Source organism: Ambystoma mexicanum, chromosome 8, assembly GCF_040938575.1.
Source record: "Ambystoma mexicanum isolate Mex_15411 chromosome 8, UKY_AmexF1_1, whole genome shotgun sequence".
Lineage (NCBI taxonomy): Eukaryota > Metazoa > Chordata > Amphibia > Caudata > Ambystomatidae > Ambystoma > Ambystoma mexicanum.
Genome location: NC_090929.1, coordinates 242,091,050 through 242,115,002, shown reverse-complemented (window position 1 = coordinate 242,115,002; position 23,953 = coordinate 242,091,050).

The window sequence follows — 23,953 nt, the reverse complement described above, 5'->3', positions numbered from 1 at the left end:
TACCCCGCTCGCACAAGGCCTTTCGCGTGTGATTCTCCCCGCGCACCCCTCATAATACACATACACTGCTCCCCAAGGCCTATTGCGTGTGATTCTCCATGCACACCCCCAAAATACACGTACCCCGCTCACACAAGGCCTTTCACGTGTGATTCTCCCCACACACCCCTCAGAATACACGTACCCCGCTCCCCAAGGCCTATCGTGTGTGATTCTCCACGCGCACCCCCAAAATACACATACCCGGCTCGCACAAGGCCTTTTGCGTGTGATTCTCCCCGCTCACCCCTCAGAATACACGTACCCCACTCCCCAAGGCCTATCGCGTGTGATTTTCCCCGCACACCCCTCAGAATACACGTACCCCGCTCTGCAATCGAAATCAGTGTGAAACTGCCCGCGCACCCCACAGTATACACGTATCCACTCGCCCATGGCCTATCGCGTGTGATTCTCCACCCGCACGCCCAAATACACGTACCCGGCTCCCACAGGGCCTATCGCATGTCAAACTTCCTGCGCACCCCCGAAATACACGCAGGCACCCCATCCACCCTGGCATGCCCCACAGGCAGCCCACACCACAGGGGTGTGCTTTTTGGATGCAATTTACCTGGCACGAGTGGGGTATGTGTATTCGGAGGGGTGTGCAGGGAGTTTTACACGCAAATTCCCTAGTGCGGGAGGGGTACGTGTATTCTGAGTGGTGCGCAGGGAGTTTTACACACGTTTTTGTGGTTGGGGGGGCTGTATGCTGGTTCACTGGCCTGTGCGCCATGTACCGGATTTGTGCGCTGCTCATGGCGCACAGGGCGGGGTTGGGGGCATAACTGGCGCTGCTGCAGGACTGCTGCGCCACTCTGCGCCACGGCTGGTTATGGATGTTAAAATCCATGAATACGCTGTGCGCGGAAATGGATTTTGGTGCACGTGGCTGGTGCAGACTGCCACACCCGCACACTGTGCGCCAGCCGCGTGTGCCACTTGTGCGCCAAATTCAATGAATTACCCTCACAATGTCCTGAAAAGCTGAAAGCATCAAAGGATTTCTACAGCAAAAGTTGCCTGTCTGTGGATCTGTCAAAATCTGGGCGCAGTACCCTGGGGCGCCTGAATGACAGCTGTCAGGGGCCTGCCTGATTAAACCTTAAACATGTATAAACTAAAATCAAATGTTTGCAATCTAAGAGGCCTGTTATTGAGAATAAAAAAAATCTTGTAATTGTTTTAGTTCCATGGTTTAAAATCTTCAATAAGTATTTAGCTGTGATGAGATCCCACAAGTTTGTTGTATGTTAAGGGAAAATTCAACAGAATTAATAGTTAAAATAAGTAGCTAAATCTACCAAACCAGAATAACAACTTTCCTCACAGAGGCAAGGCCTCTCCCTCCAGCTCCCTCCACCAGGAAATCACACCAAAGCGATAATTATAGGGTGGGGGAAGAACCTGCTCTGCAGTGGGGAAGGAAACAATGACAAGCTGCAAAGTAGGAAATACTAGGTGTGAGGACCATCGTAAATGGACTCTGCCAAGAGCCAAAAGGGAGGAGATGCTTCTGGACTGAAGGGAGAGAAAAAGAGGCAGACCCAAACAGCCATCTGTGGCTGAACATTCACATAGAACATTTAGTTTAAATACATATAACTTGCCCCTTAAAATTGTCAAAAACACAAAAATAACAGAATTGTAAATCTAAATTTTGGCTACACATTTCAAGAGACGGCACAATCGTGTGACATATTTTGGAAGGAAATAGCAGAAAATGTGATTTTATACCAAATGTATTTCTGCTAGAAGAAGATACTTATGCCCAGGTTATACACGCAAACTTGTAAATATTTGCTGATAAATTAGACATGATGTTCCGGATGAAAAGGGCAAAATTCTGTGCAAAGCAGACACAAGATCCCACAGCTACAGGGCTTTGAGGAGTAGCTGCTGTGCAAAATATGTAATCTGTATATGTGGTTGTTATAGAGGTTGCACATGTGTAAATATGTATTGTGTAAAAGGTAGATTTTGTGTTCAAGAGGTTAGGGGTGGACTCTAAGCCTCATAAACCCACACCATAAAGGTGTCACACTGTTTTTCTCCCCCTATCAAGGCAGAGAGGAGATTCTGACCAATACCTGTCAAAGGGTCGAGTTTAGGCTAAACCAGCACACACACCCTTTATCATAGCATAAATAGAGACAGCAGAGGGCAGAAAAAGATAGAGAGATTCACCCACTGTCCGAATGCTGGTGGAGCACCCTGCTGCAGAACTTTCCATCTTCCTTGCTCCAGACTCCAGAAACTTGGCAAAGCAGAACCCATTGCATAGCTTTTCCACTTTCAGCTAGGCCTCAACTTCCAGAACCAAAATCCCACAAATTTAAGGGGAGGCATCATATTACAGCCGGGCTGCGCTGCATTGCTTGCCTGCTGAAATAATTATCATCAGAACCAAAAAGGGCAGATCCAATCCAGTCTTGTACCGTGCTGTGACCACAGTGCATTGCAGATCCGATCCAGCCTTGTGCCGTGCTGTGACCAGAGCCCCTTGCTGATTGCAGATCAAATCCGATGTGCCCAGCTGTCTGTCCTAAAACCAGATCCAGTTGATGGACCAGAATCCTGCCGGTTCCGTTTAAAAACATATCTTGTGAGTATCTACAGAAAGAACTGTGTCACTAAGCTATGTACCTTGCTTAGTTAATCCCTATCTTAAACCCAACCTATCTTGTATTCAGAACCTGCATTGTTAGGAATACTTTTGAACTGTCTGAACTCTCCATCCAATCCTTCCTATCTTCCTCCTGTGCTAGTATTGTTAAAACTATCTTTGCGCTGATCTTTTCTCATCGGAAGAAGGCAGGACCACTGCAGGCAGTCATTCTGGCCAAGTGGCTTTGTTCTTGTCTGGTATTCGTTTTGTTCACAGTCATCCTCTAGTGTAAGAAATAATTTTTGTCATTTTAAAAGTGCATTCCCGTTTTCCATTCTTGCACCTATCTCGAAAAAACAACCCCCACTAAAACGTCCATAACTTCTTTAGTTCTTCTGCTTGAAGCTAACATCCACAGCTTTAAATTGCATCTAAAACAGTTTTCCCTTTATCGCGATTATCGCGCAGTGAAAAGTTTGCCGCAAATTTTGTTTTTGGGAAATTCTGACACGTGGAAAACAGCTTTTGATTGCTCCAGACTTTAATTTTAGGATTTCAAATTGTTTCTTGGTATTGAATCATTGCTTGTGTTTGTGTGCAACCATCCAAAGTGGCTCCCATAAGAATTGATAGCAATTTCAGCAATTTTGACCATATTAGTGTTTTTGCCCAATCCATTCTCAAGATAACTTTAAAAGCCATTCAGACAGCTTGACAGTCAATTCAGTTTTCTCTTGTGCTTGCTGGGGGAAAGTGGGATTGTTATTTTATTTGAATTCTGCCATTCCTGAATACCTGCTCTCTCCTCCTATCTCTTTACATTGCCTATTGGGGGGTTGAGGGTGTGCAGGGGGAACCTTTAACCACAAGTGCTATCTGACTATCTGATCTGCACACACACAGAAATTTTATTTCTGTGCTGAATTGTTTTGCTCATTATAACTCCTTGTGCATTAAAGAGATTATTCACTGTTACATCACCCCATTGGTGATTATTGTATACCCATTGAAACAGTGTGATTAAATTGTAAATACATAAATACATATTTGAACTTTGCAAACCAGCCTGATTCCTGGTTCAGTATCACCAGGGTGCGTGGTGATTCCCAGAGAGGGGCATGATATGAGTGGTACATCGTTCAGAATAAAGAACAAAATCAAATAAGGAGTTCAGTCGTGCATTACAGGCTAGGCGTTGACTTGGGTGTGTGCCGGATTGAAATCACTTACAATCAAAAATGGAAGGGGGTCATTACGAGTGAGGCGGTAAGGGGTTAACGGTGCCGGTAAAGGTGCCAGAGCCGTCAACCCCTTACCGCCTCATCGTCCTTAGCGTGTCCCATGAGAAGACCAGGGTGCTAACAACGGGCCCGTTATTAACAGGCCCATTGTTAGCACACTCCCCATACCCATTGAGCCCTATGGTGGCTCAAATAGGAATGGGGATTAGTTCCTTGATTGAGGAATTACTGGGCCCTCCAAGGTCAGAATGGCCGATAATTCCTCATTCAAGGAACCCGGACCCGGTACCCGGTAAGGGGGTAGCCATGCCGCTAATAGCGGCATGGTTACCTCCTACCTCGTAATGATCCCCATAGACTTCAGCATTTAATTTCAAATCCTATGTCTACAAATCAAAAATGGAAAAGCAAAAATATACTGACTTTAGAATTTAGTTTCAAATTCTTGTGCTGTCTTCAAAGAATTTCATATTTATGTCCATTGAGTGATTGTTTTAGTACAACCCACATGTTAATAGAATCTCTGGATACAGCGCTTGCATGAGGCATCCGCTAAGCATCCGTCAATGATGCACAGCTGACAATCTGCCTTGTGATCAAATAGATCTCCAAGTAAAATTCAGCAACATCTATTGGGTTTCCAGTGTTAATACAACACAAGCAAAATAAGACCTTAGCTACCCAGCACGACAGCTATCCTTTCACAAGACATTCATGGAGGAGAGAAGAATGGAGAGTAGACCAAACCAGAATAACGTCCAGGAAAGAAGAGAGCAGTCAGAATGGGGAGGAAACTTTGGACTTGATTCACAGAACGTTTTCCTATGGTAATGCGCCATTATAAAACACTTCTGTGAATCAGGCCCTTAATTAGAGCACTGAAAGAAAGCCTGAATTAAAAAGGGGAGAGGCAGCCTAACCTAACCTGATGAACCACAGGACACAGGGAATACATCCCAATCTCGAGGAACCCGTGGGGGTGGTAATTGCGACACACCGAACATTTACAATATCGAAATACAGAGCCCTTTGAGGACCCACCATCCTGCACACATTATATGACGGGCAAGTGCATCATACTGGAATACACAACAGGGGAGATTATACTTGCAACAGTCAATCAAAACAGATGGTGTAGAATAAGGCACCACTGATAACCATTCCTACTACTAATAAAAAAGATAAAACCTCTCAAACTCTTAACTAAACACAACCATACCTCTATGGCAGACCGCACACACTTCACTACACAACAACAACCAAAACAAACCACACATAGCCTTGCAAAACAGCACATGACGGCTACCAACTGAAAAACAGTCCTACGCTTAGCGAACTGTGTGAACTACACTGAAGCTGCCAACAGAACATCACAGCTCTCTTGCTGCTTTTTCCTGTTGCGTCCAACTAACTTGCACCTCCCCCTCCACTCTCTTGCTTTACAGATCCACCAGAGCGCCAAGGAATCTCGCAAGTGGCGACAGAGCGCGGTATAAGAACCTTTAACATAACATATGTTTGACCCTAAAAGATTGCCCAAGTGTGTCAAACTATTTCATTTTTAAATTAGCACCTTCAGTGCAAAGAACTGCATGCATACATGAACACATTCCTTATATAAGCATGTTTCATTCAGCCACAGCTTTCTCTGGTTCTTGGAGATTCTGTGCCAGCACTCATCAGATTGAAGCCATTTTTTCTCCCAAAAGTTGTGAGAATGTATTGCTGACAGCAATCCCATTGGTGGATGCCTTTATACTACTTCACTCTCCACATGCTGGAGCTGTTTGCTTCATCAGTAATATCTGGTTGTTGACTGTTCCTCGAATGAATTCTGGTCTTCAATGGGCGTCACACCCATTAGCTGGGACTCCTCAATCCCTTCCCCCAAGTGTATTCCATGGAAAAGGACTCATGCTGAATTCTGTGCCTTTCTTAGAATGGTGGTAATGGTTGTATTATTTCTCAACAGTATGACATTCATTGTATAGACCTCTGAAAGAGGAAGGGCAGAGTAGGCCGTGACAGGATTTGAACATTGCACTGCATGTTGGCAACAGATCTCAAAAGCACCTGCTCATCCATTTTATTGGTTTCCACCATCTGTGTTTCTCAACAAAAAAAATGTCTATTGTCATAGCAGTATTTCACAGCACAGTTCTCTGATGCATTGTAATAACAGGCTATTGTGAAGGGTGTCTCATTCAGCACTCCTGATTCTCCAGCTAAACGCATCGACTTTTAAAGAGCTCCAATGGTTAAAGGTCAAACATAGATTGTGTACTCCGATTGCACAGTGGCTTGGAGTTTACACCCATATCTCATTAATGAAACAAAGCTGTCTCAGTTAAACCAGGTTAAAATAGGTTGCCTGCAGGTTGCACAAGTTTTCAAGATATAATACATCCACTGAGAATTTCTGCCTTTCTGGGATACAAACTGACCTAAAGCGCGCCATAGATCCCTGAAGAAAGAAACAACCAAACACACTGAGCTATGTTACTTCTGAGATTATAATCTGTGGCCTCCTCCTAAAAAATCCCTGGGTAGCAGAAGCAGACCTATTATACACTGATGTTCTATTGGGACTGATACCTATAACCTATATACATTTTCTATCTGTAGCCTTAACCAATGACATCTCCACCCTAAAAACCATCAATCATGCTTCAGAGTTCCAGATATCATGGCAATAGAATTGAATTGAACTACAGACGGGGCTCTGTTCGAACACACCATTTTAGGATCACTGAAATCACCATATACCTCTACTGCATGTCCAATGATTGGCACTTTGCCCGCTCCGCAATCTCTGTATTTATACCTTGGGCTCTTCACACTGTCCTTGTGCCCAAAGCCCCCAATACACTTTCGTTTCTAAGCTCCGAACTCTTCATGCTGGTCTGTGTACCAAAAGCCCACATTTAATGTCCTCACTGTTTCCCAATGTGACCCAAGCATCTCACATTAATATGCTGTTCATGTGCTCAATACATGCTCAATACATTGGGATTAGTAATGGCAAGCACACCCGAGAAGATTAAAAATAGTGACACAATGTTATATATATTATGTTTTACATGCAAAATATCTGCAGACATTTGAAAGGAAAATCCACGTTGTTTCCATGAAAAAGTGTCAGACCAAGGTGAACCTATTTGGGTTCTGGGAGGGCAAACTTCACAAGGAAATCCCCCACTGCAAGTGTGGAGGTTGCATTGCCGGTCTAATTTCAACTGCAATAACGTGTGTCCTGCTAAAGGTGTGGGAACCCCAGTATTCACCAGACTTGCTGGCTCTAAAGGCTGTGAAAGCAGGACAGTTCACATTGGCTTGAGCATGACTACAATGTGTGAAGACTGGGGGTTACAACTTCAAACAGGCAACCAACTTCAAAGAGCAAGCTGTAAACACAAAGAGAATAAAAAAATTAAAAAAAAACTATGATTACAGGCTGACCCAGTCAGACCATATCGCCTGAAGGCAGGAGAATTGCCAATTGTCCCAAATGAAGATTTACAATCACGTTAAAAGGACTATTGCTACTTAGGGCTTTTTCCCAGCAATCATAAGGTGGATTTTCTTCATTTATGTTCAATTTTGTAGATAATTTAAAGGCAATTTTGGAGATATAAAATCCATCCACTTGCGACTCATTGAACTGTAATCACCATCTAAGATGTTTTTCTGGCTAATCTAAAAATGTTCCAAATGTGAGAGTTGGTGAATGGGTGGAGGGTAAAATTAGGAATATGTGTAATAAATTACATATTCATAATTGTTATGCTTTTTATGTAAATGGCAGAAAATTGCCACATGGCTGTGCAAAATGGTGCTGACATGGATGCTGTGTTATTTAATTCCCCATGCTTAGCTGAATCCAAAAATATGTATATTATGGCAGTTATTAGTAAGACTATGATGGTCTGCCACATAACTCGTTTTTGCCAAAGATTGCATATGAGAACAAAAGGGCTTGTAAATTAAGCTACCATATGACTGCTCCAGACTCTTAAACAAATCCGTAGAGGGGGACTGGATTGGGGAGGAGAGAGAAAGGTAACTGTCCAATCCTAGTTGTAAGAATACTGGCAGGGAACTCCCCCAAGTTTGTAAAATTGGTGGAATCATCATTGATATATGAGGGGGACTGCCCGAGGAGGAAGAGACAAAGCTGTGGAAATTTACCAACAGGAGTGTCAGCAGCCGCCCTTCCTGGAGACTATGACATTGTTGGAAGAATGCAGTGCCATTAGCATTTCATTACGTTCTCCAGAATGTGAGTTGGCGGTCTAGTCTATTCCAAGATGGCCACTGCCATTTCCCTTCACAAGCACTCCTCAGTCTCTGTTCCATGCATTGCAACCGCTAATCTTGCCCCTTTGTGGTAAGATGCTGTTTTCTCCCATGTTTCCTTTGCTCCCTCCTTGCCCTCCTAATTGCTTGCCCTGTGATTACCGTTACTTGTGCTTCCTTCCCTGCTCTTCCACTGCTCCCTTCTTGCTTGCTCCCCGCTCTATTTGCTTTGCAATCATCCTGCAGTTATCTGTTCAACCCGCTCTGCACTGTGTGACTTTTACCTTTCCTTTGGTGTCTGTTCCGTGCTTCAGACTTTTCTGTGCTATAGGTTGTGAGAGCACCTATTATTCCACCGCTGCTCACTGTTCATTGGATATCTACCTTCAGGGCCTCCAGTATATCTACTTGTAGGTATTGTCATCTGGATGAAAGGGTTATTTATGCCAACTCTGCTTTTTCCCTTTTAGCCTGGTTGTTTTCAAGCGGGGACCTCTTGCCTTAGCTGTCATCAACAGCAGGAGTAAAGGCTTCCCTCCGAGGTAGACCATACCTCTACATGGACAGATGTTTGTCCTGGAAGAAAGGATGATCCCCACCACCAGACAAGTTGCCAGCCTTCTCCAGCGACAAAGACTCTGTTGAGGAACATCTAGCCAACAGTGATAAGGAGGGCTGCTGAAACTTGCCTAAGAATGAAGACATTCCCCCTACAAGAATGTGCCAAGACAAAATCAGTTGAAAGAGTAGATGGCAAACTCTTCAGCTCTGGACCCATTACTCATACCTTGGTCCCTGTTATTTTGTACATATATGATCACCATGAGAACCTATCCATGGTCCTCATCAGAGCAGCTCATTTTCTGAGTGTGATGGCTAAGAGCACATAATCCTTATATTGACTGGAAGGAGAATACACTACATTTCTGCTCCGAATTCTGTCTCACCCATTGTTTTCCATCTTCCAATAAGCAACCCTCTTCGGACAAATGCTCTGTCTCTTGGTCCCTTGTTGCTGAAATCAACTGTAAATATTCACTTTACCAACAGTTCAGGGAAGTATTCCTGGATAAGGTCCCTAATGTTTCATGTTTCCTAGGGGTGCAGCTCAATTTTGGAAAAGAAAATCAAACATTTGGGCTGCATGTGGGAAGGCAATGTGGGTTGTGCAGCACAGATTAGTACAAAGTTGCAGTCAGCATTTTACATACTACGATCACTGGGACGCCATTCAGCCTTTAATTGTAAATGAGGATAGAGCAGTGGTTGTAGGGACACTTGTAAACGTGTGACTGGATTATGCATTGTTGTCAGGAATACCAGCATTCCAGCTGCGCAGATTGCAGGTGGCCCAAAATGCTGCAGTTAGGTTAGTGTGCAAAGTATCAAAAAGTGCACCTATCACTATTTTGTGAAAATCCTTACACTGGCTAGCGGAGAAACAGTGAATAGAGTTTAAAACTCTCTGCCTGGTTTTTAAATGTGTAAATAAATTGGCACCAGGTTATCTATCTGACAAAATTAAGAGCTATGCTCCTAGCCGGCAGCTACGCTCAGGTGAAAAGAATTTACTCCAAGTTCCGCGGTCAAAATATGTGAGCAAAGGAGACTGTAGATTTGGGATATATAGACCTAGATTATAGAATAGGCTCCCGGGATATATCAGAGAGGCCAAGACACTCATGACATTCTGTAAGGCCCTCAAAACACATTTGTTCTGCTGAGATTTTCCATGGGAAATAATTACAGGGGCAGTTTACTAAGCATACTGGAGAAAGACATTTCAAAGGCTAAAGTTTCCATCTGCGCCAAATACGATTGAGTTTGTCCGGTGCGCATTACAAATGATTCAAAATTCGAAAATGTAATCAAAATTAAAGAACTTCCTCCACACAGTCCAGGGAATTGTACCGTAGAACTAAGACCTGATGCCCTGGTACCGTTTGGCTGCATGTTTTCCTTGACTATCCCAGAGAAGAACGCATTACAAATCTACTTGGAAGAGAACCGGAAAAACGGTCTTTCCATGCCTCTAAATCCCTTGTTGGGGCTCCATTATTTTTCATCCCAATAAAGGGCTCATGCCCCTTGTAAGGGATATCCTAGTAGCCGTGGAAGGAGGCGTCATACTCACCAAGCTGGACTTACGCGGCGCTTATCATCTCCTGTGCATTTGCACCGGTGATGAATTGAAGACCGGCTTCAGAACCCCAGATGGATTTGTTTGCCTTTCGGGTTGGTTAACGCTCCAGCAATTTTTCAATGATTAATGGCCCGGTTGTTTTCGGATTTATTGTATAGGTCTGTTAACATCTACCTTGATGTTATCATGGTGTATTCCAGATCTAAAAACCTACATCAACAACATCTTTTGGAAGTATTGGAAAGGTTAAGAACAAATCAGCTACTGGCAAAACCCAAATTCTTTTTGAGGTGTCTTCAGTCCCATAGTTAGGCTTCATTTTGTCTGATAAAGGCATCTGCACAGATCCTCGGAAGGTCTCCCCTATGCTGAAATGACCCGCACCTTCTTCAGTAAAGGACATCCAGCATTTTTATAGGCTGGTACATTTTTACTGGAGATCCATTCTGGACTTCTCCATCATGGTACTGCCAATTACTTCTTTGCTGAAGAAGAATGTACCGTTCATTTGGAACCAGGCTGCTGATCAGGCTTTCTCCATTCTCAAGAACAAATTCTGCTCTGCCCCATCCTTAAACAGCCAGACCAACACCTCCCGTTTATCGTGGAGACAGATGCTTCTGCTGGGGCACTGGGAGCAGTCCTCAAACAAGAATTTGATGGATTAGAACATCTTGTTGCCTATCTTTCGAAAAACACTCTGCCGAAGTGAATTTAACTATTCCGTTATCGAGAAAGAACTTATGACAATGAAACAGACCTGTTCCAAATGGTGACATTTGTTGCAGGGAGCTACACATCCATTTACCATGATTGAGTCAATGCCAGATAGGCAAGATGGACCTATTTCTTTGCTCAATTTGATTTCAGGATAACGTACATCCCAGGATCTGAAAACACAGTAGCAGACGGTTCATCCCATAGTATTGTGCAAGACTCTACTACCACCTCAGTGTCAGAACCCCCCTTTTCCCGTAATAAATTCCTGAGGATGGTGTCGACTTTTCTTCAAGATGTCAGAGATGCATCATCCAAAATTGATCCCAAGTGGTCTAAAGAGGAAGGCATCTGGAAGGATGGTATGCTGTTCCACAAGAATCTTCTGGTTGTGCCTACCACCACCCTGCAGGAGACAGTGATTTCTTGGGGGTCATGACAGCATGATAGCGCGCCACCTGGAGTATGAAGCCACATTAGAGCTTATTCAGCGCTCCTTCTGGTGGACCACCATGTGAAAAGACATCAGACTCTTCGTTCAACCCTGTCCAATATTTCTCCAATGCAAAACCAAGACCAACAAACCCATCACTCTGCTCGAAAAAGTCCATCTCCCACTCGGACTTGGAGCCATGTTGTTTGCACCAACTTCATGGTTGACCTGCCTCCCTTTCTCGGTCATACTGTGATAATGGTGACAGTAGACTCATTCAGTAAAATGGCTCACTTTATTCCATTCCTGGGCGTCCCCCACAGCTTCAGAAACCGCTGCAGTGTTCTTTCATGAAATATTCTGCATACATGGTATTTGGGAGTCCATCACGTCTGACAGAGGTACCCAGTTCACTTCTACATTCTGCAAAACACTGTGTAACCTTTTAATTATTTAACAGGCCTTTTCTTCAGGATACCAACCCCAGACCAATGGCCAAACAGAACAGTTAAATCACACAATGGAGCAATACCTGTGGTGTGTATGCAACCCTTGTCAAGATAACGGGCAGATTTACTTCCTACTGCAGAGTTTGCATACAATAACTCTTTTCTTTTTATTGTACTTATGGCTTTCATCCCCGATCTCTACCTAGTTCGGTTTATCCAACAACTGGTGCCCCCTCTATTGATTACCTTTTGCAGGAAATTTCACAAGCTCACATAGATGCGTACAAACATATACAAACAAAAAGAAAAGAATTTAAGAGGCAGGCAGATGCCCACTGCAGCCAAATCCCTGATTGGGAGGTGGGTACCATGGTTTGGCTGTCAGCGACGAAATACCTACCCAGATAGGTCCAGCCTTCAAAGCTTTCTCCAAAGTTTATCCGACCTTTTAAGATACTATCAAATATCAACACAGTGGCCTTTCGGCTAAAACTTGTGCAGCCTTTACACAGACTCCATCCTGTTTTTCATTCTTCTCTATTGGCTCATTATGTACTTCTCATTAAAGGACCAAATGAACCTAAGGAGTTTGAAGTATCTCAGATACGTGACTCATGCTACTACAAGGGTAGGCTTCATTATCTTGTTCACTGGAATGGTTATCCATCATCTGAAGATACATGGCAACCCGTCTCACATACAAAGGCACCAATGCCACTACAGCACTTTCATCATCTTCACCCTGGAAAACCAGGGTCACCAAGAATAAAAGGGGGCATACTGTCAGCCACCACCACTCCTGGAGCAGTGCCATTAGCATTCCATCACATTCTCCAGAACGCGAGTTGCCGGTCAAGTCTATTCCAAGATGGCCACTGCCTGTTCCCTTTACAAGCACTCCTCAATCCCTGATGTGTGCCTTGCAACTGCTAATCTTTCTCCTTTGTGGTAAGATGTTGTTTTCTCCCACGTTTCCTTCACTCCCTCCTTGCCCTCCTGCTTGCTTGCCCTGTGCTTGCCATTGCTTGTACTTCTTTACCTGCTCTTCCACTGCTCCTCTCTTGATAACTCCCCACTCTCTTTGCCTCACAGTCTTCCTGCAGTTATCTGTTCAACCCGCTCCCCACTGTGTGCCTCTTACCTTTCCTTTGGTGCCTGATCTGCGCTTCAGCCTTGTCTATGCTAGAGGTTGCAAGAGCACCCATTATTCCACCGCTGCTCAATGTTCATTGGATACCTGCCTTCAGGACTGCCAGTATATCTACTTGCTGGCAATGTCATCTGGATGAAAAAAAAAATGTAATGCCAACTTATCTTTTTCCCGTTTTGCCTTGTTGTTTTCAGTTGGGGGCCTCCTGCCTTAGCTGTCATCAAAAGCAGTCATAGTGGCTTCCCTCATGAGGTAGACCATACATCTACACAGACAGACGTTCCTCCCAGACGAAAGGATCATACCTACCACAAGCTTAGTCGCCAGCCTTCTCCAGTGACTAAGACTCAGGTGAGTAACATCTAGCCACCAGTGACAAGGAAGGCTGCTGAAACTTACGATCTGACAGCTGCAAGGAAACACCAAGGGAGATTGCAGAGTGCATCTGGGTGGACCTGTCCATTGCTAGTAAGGCCTAAATGATGACAGGGTCAAATGGTGGAGCGCAGGAGGACATCCCTGAGAGTGGAGTGACCAGAACCCTGCCCTATCTTTCCAGAATGTCCTGAAATGTAGCTTGCTTTCCTGAACTTTAAACAGAGGCTTCTATGTAAGTATGACTGAGCCCTCGGAGACCAAAAGGTAGGGAAATCTGCTTGCCTTAAACCTTTTCTCTTCATAGTGGGCGGGGACACACAACTGTGTAGATTCTTAGCCTACTAAACTAGAAGATGAATTCCCTATTTGGTAGACCACTATGGGGTGATTTGGCCCCGACTTCTTTAAGGAAAAGGGGTGTCTTTGTTCTTAAATCATTCCAATCTTTTTGTCCAGCTTACCCTAACACAGGCCTTTCAGTGGAGATGGATATGAAATCCAAAATTCCCCTAAATCATTCCAATGTTTCTGTCTGACATCCCCAACACAGTCCAAAGTAAGGGGGTCTGAAAGCAAACCGCTAAATCACCCTGTTTATTTTAAACCAAAGGTGTGGGTTAAATCATAATTGAACCAATCTTGAAACCCTACTGTTAGCCTTTTAAGCCCACACGAAAATCAAAATTGACCAGCACTACACATGTAATTGTTTTGGTGATTGATTAGTTTAATTATTTCTTGCAGTGAAATTTGTAGAAAGTATAGAATTGTGATTTGTTGGTTTTTTCTTAACTGATGTGTATACTTGATTTGTGTAACAAGAAGTTAATGGTGAGCCACAAGGAAGGTTGCCTGTGTAGTTGTGCAATTTGTATTAATTCTAATTTAAATAAATACAAATATATGCCCTGTACACCGGCCTGGTTCTTGGCTCCTTGGTAGCTCAGGGGGAGGGATCCAAGGGGCATGATATGCGTCTAAAGTAGGGCTGAAGAAAATAATCCCTTAACAGTCTGTTGCATACCACCTTGAGTGGGAGGGAAGGAACTCCCTGTGTTGCAGGTGACTTCTCAGTAAACCGTTGCACACCCATGGGATTCAGTTTGGCTCATGACTGTGGCCCCAGGCTATTAACGTCTGGTGAAGTCTGTGGGTGGAGGTATTATTAGTAAATTACAACATTGGAATGTTCACATTTGCATTGCAGACAATGCACCTCATTATGTGCCCGGCGGTAACCCTGCGGGTGCTACAGCCTGGTTGTCGACAGACCTGTAAAAATGTACCAGCATCTGACTTTCCAGTGCCACCAGCTCCTTACGAGTCTAGCGGCTAGGAAGTCAGGTGCTGGTAAATTTGGTAAATATGGGGACACGGAAGCATCGGCACCGTTATTAACGGTGCCGGTGCTTCCGTGACGGCTTTGCCTACCATTACTACTGTGCCCGGCAATGTCAGACCTGTCAGGCACAGCGGGCACAGCGGCTAAGGCAAGAAAACCATAGTTTGCTGGTCCAGAAATAAGGGTGCCAGTGAGCTTACTGCCCCCTTATTTCCAGACCGGCAAACTTGACATGAGGCCCAATGTCCTGGAGGCAATAATGGACAGTAGATTTATTTCACCTCAACAGTCCATTGTGTTTCCTTTGTTTGTCTCAGTTTTAAACAAAACATACGTCCCTCGTACTAAAATCAATAATGCCCCCACCCCCCTGCCATTTCCATGTGGTAATGTCAAGTTGCACTTTTTTAAAGCCCTTGCTTTACTATGACCTCAAATTTGTGTCACGATCCAAGGGCCATGACCACCTATTCATGCCATTGGAATGTGGCATTTTTGCTTTTATTAAATAATTATTGTTATAATATTGTTTGATCAACTTCCCTTGTAACTGAGTCATGGAACCAGAAGATGAAACTTGCATTCTCTGTGTCTGCTAATAGAATGTTGGCAATAAGCCAGTGAATGCTTTTCTGACTATGTGATAGAGGTTTCCTGTTCCAGATATTCCTGAGAATTATGAAGACGCTTTCTTAATATGCTTTTAATAATATTGTCACAGGGCGAATCACAATTCAGAAAGTCATAAGAACATTTATTTAATATCAGGTCACATTATCTTTAAGCCATTTTTCAAGTGTCCCTTGTTTACAATTGAGATATTTTGACAAAGTATCCTGCAAATCTTAAATATCTTTATAAAGACCGAGTAACTGAAAGGCTGGAGTAGAAGAACACACATACATTTGTGGAATATTAATGTACTGCAGGGATTTTTTTCTTGTCAGAATATTATGGCAGTACATACTTGAATCATGAACACTAATATAAAGAGCACAGTGCAGGGGACTGGGATCACCAGAATCTCCAATCCAACGCTACACGCGTACAGAAAATAGTCCAACATACAGACACATGGGAGAAGAAAGGAAAGTGGTAGCCTACACAATGAAACGTAATGTAGTCATTATACCACATCAGTTACCACTCTAATGCTCTTCCAGAGCCAAGGCCTTTCCAAAGTACAAATTGTGCTCGGGCCTGGGGGTGTTGAAAAGGTGAGTGGGGATGAGGGAGATGGTGGGAGGGAGTAGAAGAAGAGGATGTGTCAGAGAGAGGGAATTTAGGTACTTCTAGAAGGTTGAGAAATGCGTGTTTCTGCTTGGATGTGTTTGATATCTTGGGTGGTAGATAAGACAAGAGGTGTTAGTGAGGTCATAGATTGACAATGGTGAGCAAGTGTTATAGGCTCGGGAGGATAGCTCAGGGACAACATGCTTGCCTTGGAAGCAAGACGACACAGAGCACCACAGGTTCCATCTCCGGGTCTGCGCTTAGAAACCTCTGGGTATTAAGCATGTTATAAATAACAGAAACCTCTGGGTATTAAGCATGTTATAAATAACCTACCATATATCACATCATAGGCAGGTTTGTATACTTCATTAAGGTGGAAGTCAATAGAGAAAGATTGTGTGATATGCTTCAGATATGCTCAAGCACAACCTTGGCATGTTGAAGCCTTTTAAGGTTTGGGTATTGTATACATATTCCTAAAACCAAAAACCAGGCTGGTAAAGGTTCGGACTTATTCTATGAATAATCGGGTGACTTATATCGGGAATCACAACAGATCCAATTGTCGACTGTGAGCAGGGCAATGGGGAGTGCAGAGGGTTGAGAAAAGGTGATGGAGATGCCATGATTCCCGGATGTAAAACTATTTCTCAGTTTACAAGTTATGACTTTTGGAATTGAAAGCGAGAAAGGTAATATTTCAGTGCCACCAACACGACCTTTAAGGACTCATTAATGTGTTCTTTCAGCAATCTACCAATGGAAGGAAGATGACATGTGCACAAACAGCATCAGACTTTGCAATTTCCAGGCAAAAAGTCACTCCTCACCGTTGTTTACTTTGTCCTTCTGGATCCCCTAGTGGTGGAGTGACTACAATCTCTTAGATCAGGAAGCTGGGAGAAAAGGACAGTGGGCATCCGGGGAGATCACTTACTACATGAAGTCATACCCGGGGTGGTGTCGTATTTATTTATTTATTTGTTTATTTATTTATTTATTTTACTTTATTGTTGGTATAGCACAACATTATAACGGGTTGCTTACTACAATCATAAAGAGCCAAAGGAAGTGCAGTTAAGCTGTAGCATTACAACATCATGCATTAGACATTAGTACACAGAAGAGAGTGTGAGTCTGTTTCCTTATTTAGTTGTTGCTAAACTGGTCCTTAGATTCGTAATTTAGTTCTGAAGGAGACTGGCATGTGCATTTCCTGCAGCCCATAGTCCGCTGAGATGTGCCCATTCTATAGTCGGCCAATATGTCATGCTAGTTTAGACTAGCAAAGTGATATATCTTTGTGGCTGGATTAACCATCGTCAATTCCTGTTCAGGATATATATTACACTGGGACGCCTTTCCCCTAGTCCTAAAACATAAGTTAATTTCACAGCCACCGGGACACATACATGCATAGCGTGTTCGCAACCCAAGAACCAAAAGGAGGAAACACTGGCTACATGACTGAGGGATGCATATCTTAACAAGCATGAATGCTTAACCCATGCATGATTTTCCCAATGATCCCGGATAACAAGTGCGGAAATGAAGACACCTATTGAAGAATCATGTAGTTGCCTCTACAGCATCATTTGATTCCATTGTGGCGTCCCATCCTTTTACTGGCAGCCAGTCATAGATAGTTACATTTGAGATAGTTACAACAGATGGGGGCATCTGAAAGGCAGTGACCAATGCAATCCCCAAACATAGTCCATAAACCCTCACAGGTGGAAGGACTGGGGCAATTAGTGAAGCCTTGATCCCACAGCATAAAGTAAGCATGGAGTCAGGACAGAAGAAATCGGTGGTGTTCGGATGATGAGAAAGAGAATGTAGGAGAGCAGGAGGCTGGAGGTGGCAGAAGTGAACAGAGAAAGAAAGCATTCAAGGTGGGAAAGATCAGAAGGTAAGATGAGAAGTAGAGAAGCCAGGACATGGAAGAAGAAGGAAACAATCAAGAGGAAAGGAGAAAGGAGGAGGCAGGGAATAATGTGCAAGGACAAAGGGGCAAGATACATGAGGAGGAGGTAAAGGAAGCCAGGAGGAAGGAGTGGAAATGAAAACCAACAGATGGAAGGAGAGTATAGGAATAGGTGGCACAATGAAGAAGAGAGAGATCAAGCAGAGGAAGGAGGGAAGGCATTTGAAGTGGAGAGGAGGTGCGTAAGAAAGAAAATGGGAGAGTCTTCATCAAGAGGTGATTCAAAAAAGTTAATGGACGGGGGAGACCAGGAAAGCAGAGGGGTCACGAGGTCTAGGGCAGAGTCATAGTGGTCAAATTACCAAGGTAAAGATGGCTAAAAACTGGTCGGCCTGGGGCCAAGCCTCCACACCCCCAAGATTCAAGTGAAGATGAGAGGAGTGTATCAGGGATCTATAAACCAAACTAAATCATTCTTCCCATTGAATAGAATGAACGTAGAAGAAGAAGACAGGCTTGCCAGGTGGCATAGCTCAGATCTGATGCAACTGTCAAGCCCAGCATGGGCACTCAAGAATACTTGCCTGGTTGTACAGAGTCAGCCACTGTGAGGCTCCTGTTAGCGTCTGGGTCCAGTAGGTGACCAAACTCAATCCCAGGTGTGAAAGTTCAAGAAAATAACCTGAGCTAATTTTGTCTATCACAACATAAGACCAGAAAGGAAGAGGAGAGGAGTGGAGGAACACCAACTACACAGCCTAATGCGATGAGAGTGACTGGTTTAGGCCGGTGGCTAGAATGATAACAGCATGACAAACACCCAGGACAGACAGGGAAGAAACAGACCGTCAAGAGCAGAGGAATAATTACAATGCAGGAGGGTTTTAGACTTGATTGACTATTGATGAGCTTTTAGCCAGGATCGCAACCCACCTAGAGGCTGACTGTCAGCCACGTGACCCTTTCTACAAATGTTCTGTTCTCTTTATCCTCATGTTTTGGAAGGAGAAGGATCCACTTTGATGTAGGCCTGTTTTCTTTCACCCCATACACTTTTGTGCACAAATAATATTGTTTGGCTTTCACAGTAAGTTGGTCTCTCTGCCTCGGTTTGAACCCACTAGGTTTGACAATGAGCACTAAAAAGATAACCAAAAGTGTCATTATTGCACAACCTTTGCCCCAGTGCAGTGGGATTTGCCATTGTATTCTAACCGGGTCAGAGATTGTCATCGTGGTACAATACATTAAAGTCAGTCCTAATTGCACTGGAGCCATTTTTGCCATGATGCAAATGGCAGTTCATAATTGCTCGACACCATTGCAAAGTTTCTGTAATATGATTTCCGATTATGCAATATGTTTATGATTAATGCACATTTTGTTTTTACTGTTTTGTACTGTGGAAATTGCACTTTGATGGAGATCTATTTGCCGAAATAACTTAATGATGATGATGATGATGATTAATTCACTCTAAACCCAAGCCAAGTGATTGTGCACACTTGTTTCCATCATAATTGGAAAGTGAAGCAATGCATATTTACTTTGATCCTTATTATGTGGATTGCAAACCAATGGGTGCTGTACTCACTGTCTCAGTTCTCATGATCTGCTTCAAAACAAATCTGGTATTCCATTCACGATTATGCAAGCAGAATAAAATGATTGCCCTAAAAAATCAATTGAAAACATTAATTTGTAATGCAATGACTCCCAGATCCAGGTCCAGGGCACAGTAACAATGATTCTGTCTTTTTAACCAATTTCTTAAAATTGTTTCATATAAAATACAATAGCGCGTCCGACCACAGACATCCCATGTCTCTCAGAGCTGCTTGTCTGAGGCCATCCATGGATATTGTTTGTTCAGAGCTCGGAGCCACTGCTCCATCTCATTGCAGACATGTTTCTGAACTCCCCAGTGTCTGTCATTGAGCTGTATACACATAACTGCAAACACCTCCAATATTTGAGGCAGAAGTTAGATAATGTTTAAAATATTTAAAAATGGATGTGTCAAGCAGGGCAGGGATGCCATAGGGCCTTTCCACTCTTTCTGTTGAGAGCGGCCGTGAGCCTCAAAGGGGGCCCCCAGCAACCGCCCTATGTGGCCAGTGAGCGGTCTTCTTATAACACAGCAATATATTTCTCTCTATATTACTTTCGTTTTGGGGCTTTAAATGTGGTCTTTGCAGTGCTAACTTTAAAAGCTGCATCTGCGAGGCCCTTTCATTCGTCACTTCCCGTGCGGTATGCATTAGGTTTATCACCTCATTGCCTTTTCACACTGCTGTGCTTTTTAAAATATTTGATGATGATAAAGAGGAAGAAGCTGGTCACAGTGCTCACAGGTCACTCATTTGGTACATTTCTTTCTAATGATGGGTCAGAGTACAGGCAGTTCTTTCCTGTGATCTCTTCAAGGCCATATGTCAAGTGAAGTCATTACCTGTGATGTCATAAGGTCAAAGTTCTTGTGAAATAATTTCCTGTGATGTCATATTCTGTCATTTCATCGGGTCACGTTGGTGTGATATCATTTCCTGTGATACTAATTACTATTTTTGAGACTAAGGGCCTCATTACACGGTAGGCGGAGAACCATGGCGCTATTAGCGTATTGGTTCATGCCGGTAAAATACCGGTACCGCCTTGGTGGAAAGGGGATTTACCGCCCCATTCCAAGGTTGGCGGGGCGGTAATTCCCCCTTCCACCATTGCCCTTCCCCATTCCCATTTTTGCCCCATAGGGCATAACGGGAATGGGGAAGGCGCTAATTACGGTACCGCAAATTGCGGTACCGTAATTAGCTCCCTGGGTCCCTTTGCGGGTTGGTTTTTAACGCCTGCAAAAAGCAGGCGTTAAATACCCCAACCCGCAAAGGGACCTCGTAGTAAGGCGGTAAGGATTTACCAGTTCCGGTAAAATACCGGTACCGGTAAACCCTTACCGCCTACCGTGTAATGAGGAAAAATGTTCATGTGTTATTGTTTGGGGCAAAACATGCTTGCTCTTTGCCTAATGCAGAAGCAAAAACAAATGGTAGTAGAGGCACATGAGCTATTATTGGCACCACAACAAACCCGTATGTAATTTGGTCTCTGATGTCTCCTGGGGCTGGGATCAAACACTGCAATGAAGAGCAGACTACACAGGCCCGTGGCCGTCATCTGCTGCCAGCTCCTATGTCTACACGTCTGGTAATCTCAACACAGTGCAGGCGTCAAACAAGCCTCCTTGGGAGCATTTCTACAGGATCTTTGTAATCTCGGCGAGCTCCTGGTCCCCAGCAGTCCTTGGCATTGCCTCACATGTCTCTCTACATTGTATTTATTCCCAGCACCACAATCTCGCTCCCTGTTACAATAAATCCATCGAAGAGCAGGAAGTGTGATAGACAGTTTAATAGAGCTCTCTGTAACCGGACCATGTTAATGATTTCTGCAAGGCTCGATGCCAACCCCTGCCTTTTCGATTCTCTGCTCCTGGGCTCCTTTCGGCATGCCATCCTGAAGGGGGCATCTGTGTTTGCATTAGCAGCTACCAGTCATCCTCAGTGTTAACCATCACCAAATCCTAAGGCGCAAGAGGACTCCTCAGGGGTCTTAATATAGATTAGATGCTCATGCGCAAATGTACCAAAATACTGTCTACGGTTCTCAAAAATCTTCACAGAGGCAGACAGGCGTGTGAAACTGTAGATTTCTTGTTCAGCACAGGCAGACCACAGACAGTGTGTCAGAGTGCTTTATACAATACAAAAAAGGTACACAGACCTTAATTTTATACAAATAATCATACATTTTAATAAAACAACCAATAAACAACATATTTAAAGCAGGAACGAGAAACAAAAGACATGTATAAACATGTGTCATCCTGTAACTTCTAAGTAGTTAAAAAAAAGGATTTTTTTTCGTCTTCTTAAAGAAATAGAGAGTCAGACAGGTATGTATAGCATCCGATGAAAAGGATTAGAAAGGGTAGACGTCTCGCATATCTTAGACACTTCCAAACACAATAGGACCCCTGCTCTGTAAACCTTGCGAACCCCACCCGATGTATGTACTTCAGGATCCAGATAACAGGGAGTACACACAGGGGGAGAATAGTAGCCTTAAATTAGAAGTGATCTGCAGGGGATAGACAAAGAAGACATAGCAATAAGGGCATAATGTGATCAGGTCTGCGCACGCCAACATCCTTCCTTTTGGTGGTGTTCAGCTCCAGCTTTCTGTTTCATCGCTGTACATTAACTGGCATCAGGGTCGGTAAAAGGATTTATGCCCCCCCCCGCTCTATTGCATCAGGGCCACATTTAATGTTTCAAGGGCCAATTTGGCGCATCTTGCTTGGCAACCCAATACAATGTGCAGACTTGCCAGCACTGGCCCAGCCTTGCTTCCTTGTGCAACATAGACGAGGGCAGGGGCTATTCATTGCCAGCTGTGTTGTATGGATCTATGCAGTTTTTAGTCATCCAGTCAGATCCTCGCATTCAGCTCCATCTCATCTCATCTCATCCTTTTGCCGTGAGCAATACCTACAAATGTGCCACATCACCATGTTGTTCAAAGCACTCAAGCATCAGACATGCTAGCTGAACAGGTATCCAGTCATTATATCGAAAGAAAAGAACACTCTTGGGGAAATACAAACTTTGGCGCTTGAGTCAGTTCAATTGATTAGAACCATTTGGTGTTGAAACTCGAAATTATGTGCAGTCATCCAACAATCCATTGCCAAATCGAGTGACTTGGATTCATACGAGTACCTGTTGGGTCCTTTCATATTACGCCCTTGTTACGATGCCTTCTTTGGCCATCTCATACAGATCACATCTAATTCGAGGCTATCATTCTCGACCTATGGTTACTCCGTCTTTTCTGGATCCTGAAGTGCATACATTGAGTGGGGATCCCAAGCCTTACTGAGCAGGATTCCAGTTTTTTTGGAGGCACATAAGATGTGCAATATGTCTACCCTATCCAAACCTATTTACCAAATGCAATAAATACATGGAACTCATTGGCTATCCTACATTTAAAGAAAACTGTTTTAGTGGGTTCTATTAGTGGTCTAGCATTAGTGGTAGTGTTCTGTGGAACACAATGGATGTAGAATGTGTTACTACCAAAAAGAGAGTGTTCTAACCAAAAGAAGAGAGCGTTCTAACCTGATATGATTAGTTGATGCGGGCCGTGGTGGCTGGATGCTGCATGAGGTCCGTACAGATAAAGACGTACTCTCTCCCATAACGGGTACAGCGTGATCACTACAAAAACGACTTAAAATTTACAGGCAGACATTTTCTTTGTAAATTGATGACGTTTGCCTTTATTCTGTGTTTGCATAAGTTGTTTATTGGTTTACAGTGTTATTAAAATGTATGAATGTTTGTATTCCATTAAAGTGCACCTTTCCTGTATTTTAAGAGTACCAATGTTGTAATAGTTTCCTGTATTCATATCCTTTGATTTGATTTTGGTTTGGCTTTGTTTAATGTTTGATTTCATTTGATTGTATTCAGGTATTGAGAATTTTTCAGGTTAAATAAAATCCACTTTTATTTGAACCAGTAGGTGCCTACTATTCAAAGCCCCACCTCCTCCCGGGTGAGTACTACAGCATAATTGACTCTACTCCCTATGTTTACTTGATTTCTGATGGTGTCTGTGTTTGTGTTAAGACTTTTCATAAGCACATGTTTACCCTTTCTTTAAGACCTAAGAATGCTTTGCTACTGGGGGCCTATCTATTGAAAGGATTTCCATTCATGCTTGCTTGTGCTTGTGCATATGTATTTCCGAACCTTTACAAATGCAAATATATGTCACTGAAAAAACGTTGTTAAAGGGACATTATGGCACTAATAAAAAGCTATGAAATTCAATGAATAAACTTTGTCAAAGGGATGTATTGGTTATAAGTAAAACCAAAACCCCCCAGAAATTTGCCAGTAAGCTAAGCAACCCATAACTCGTGCC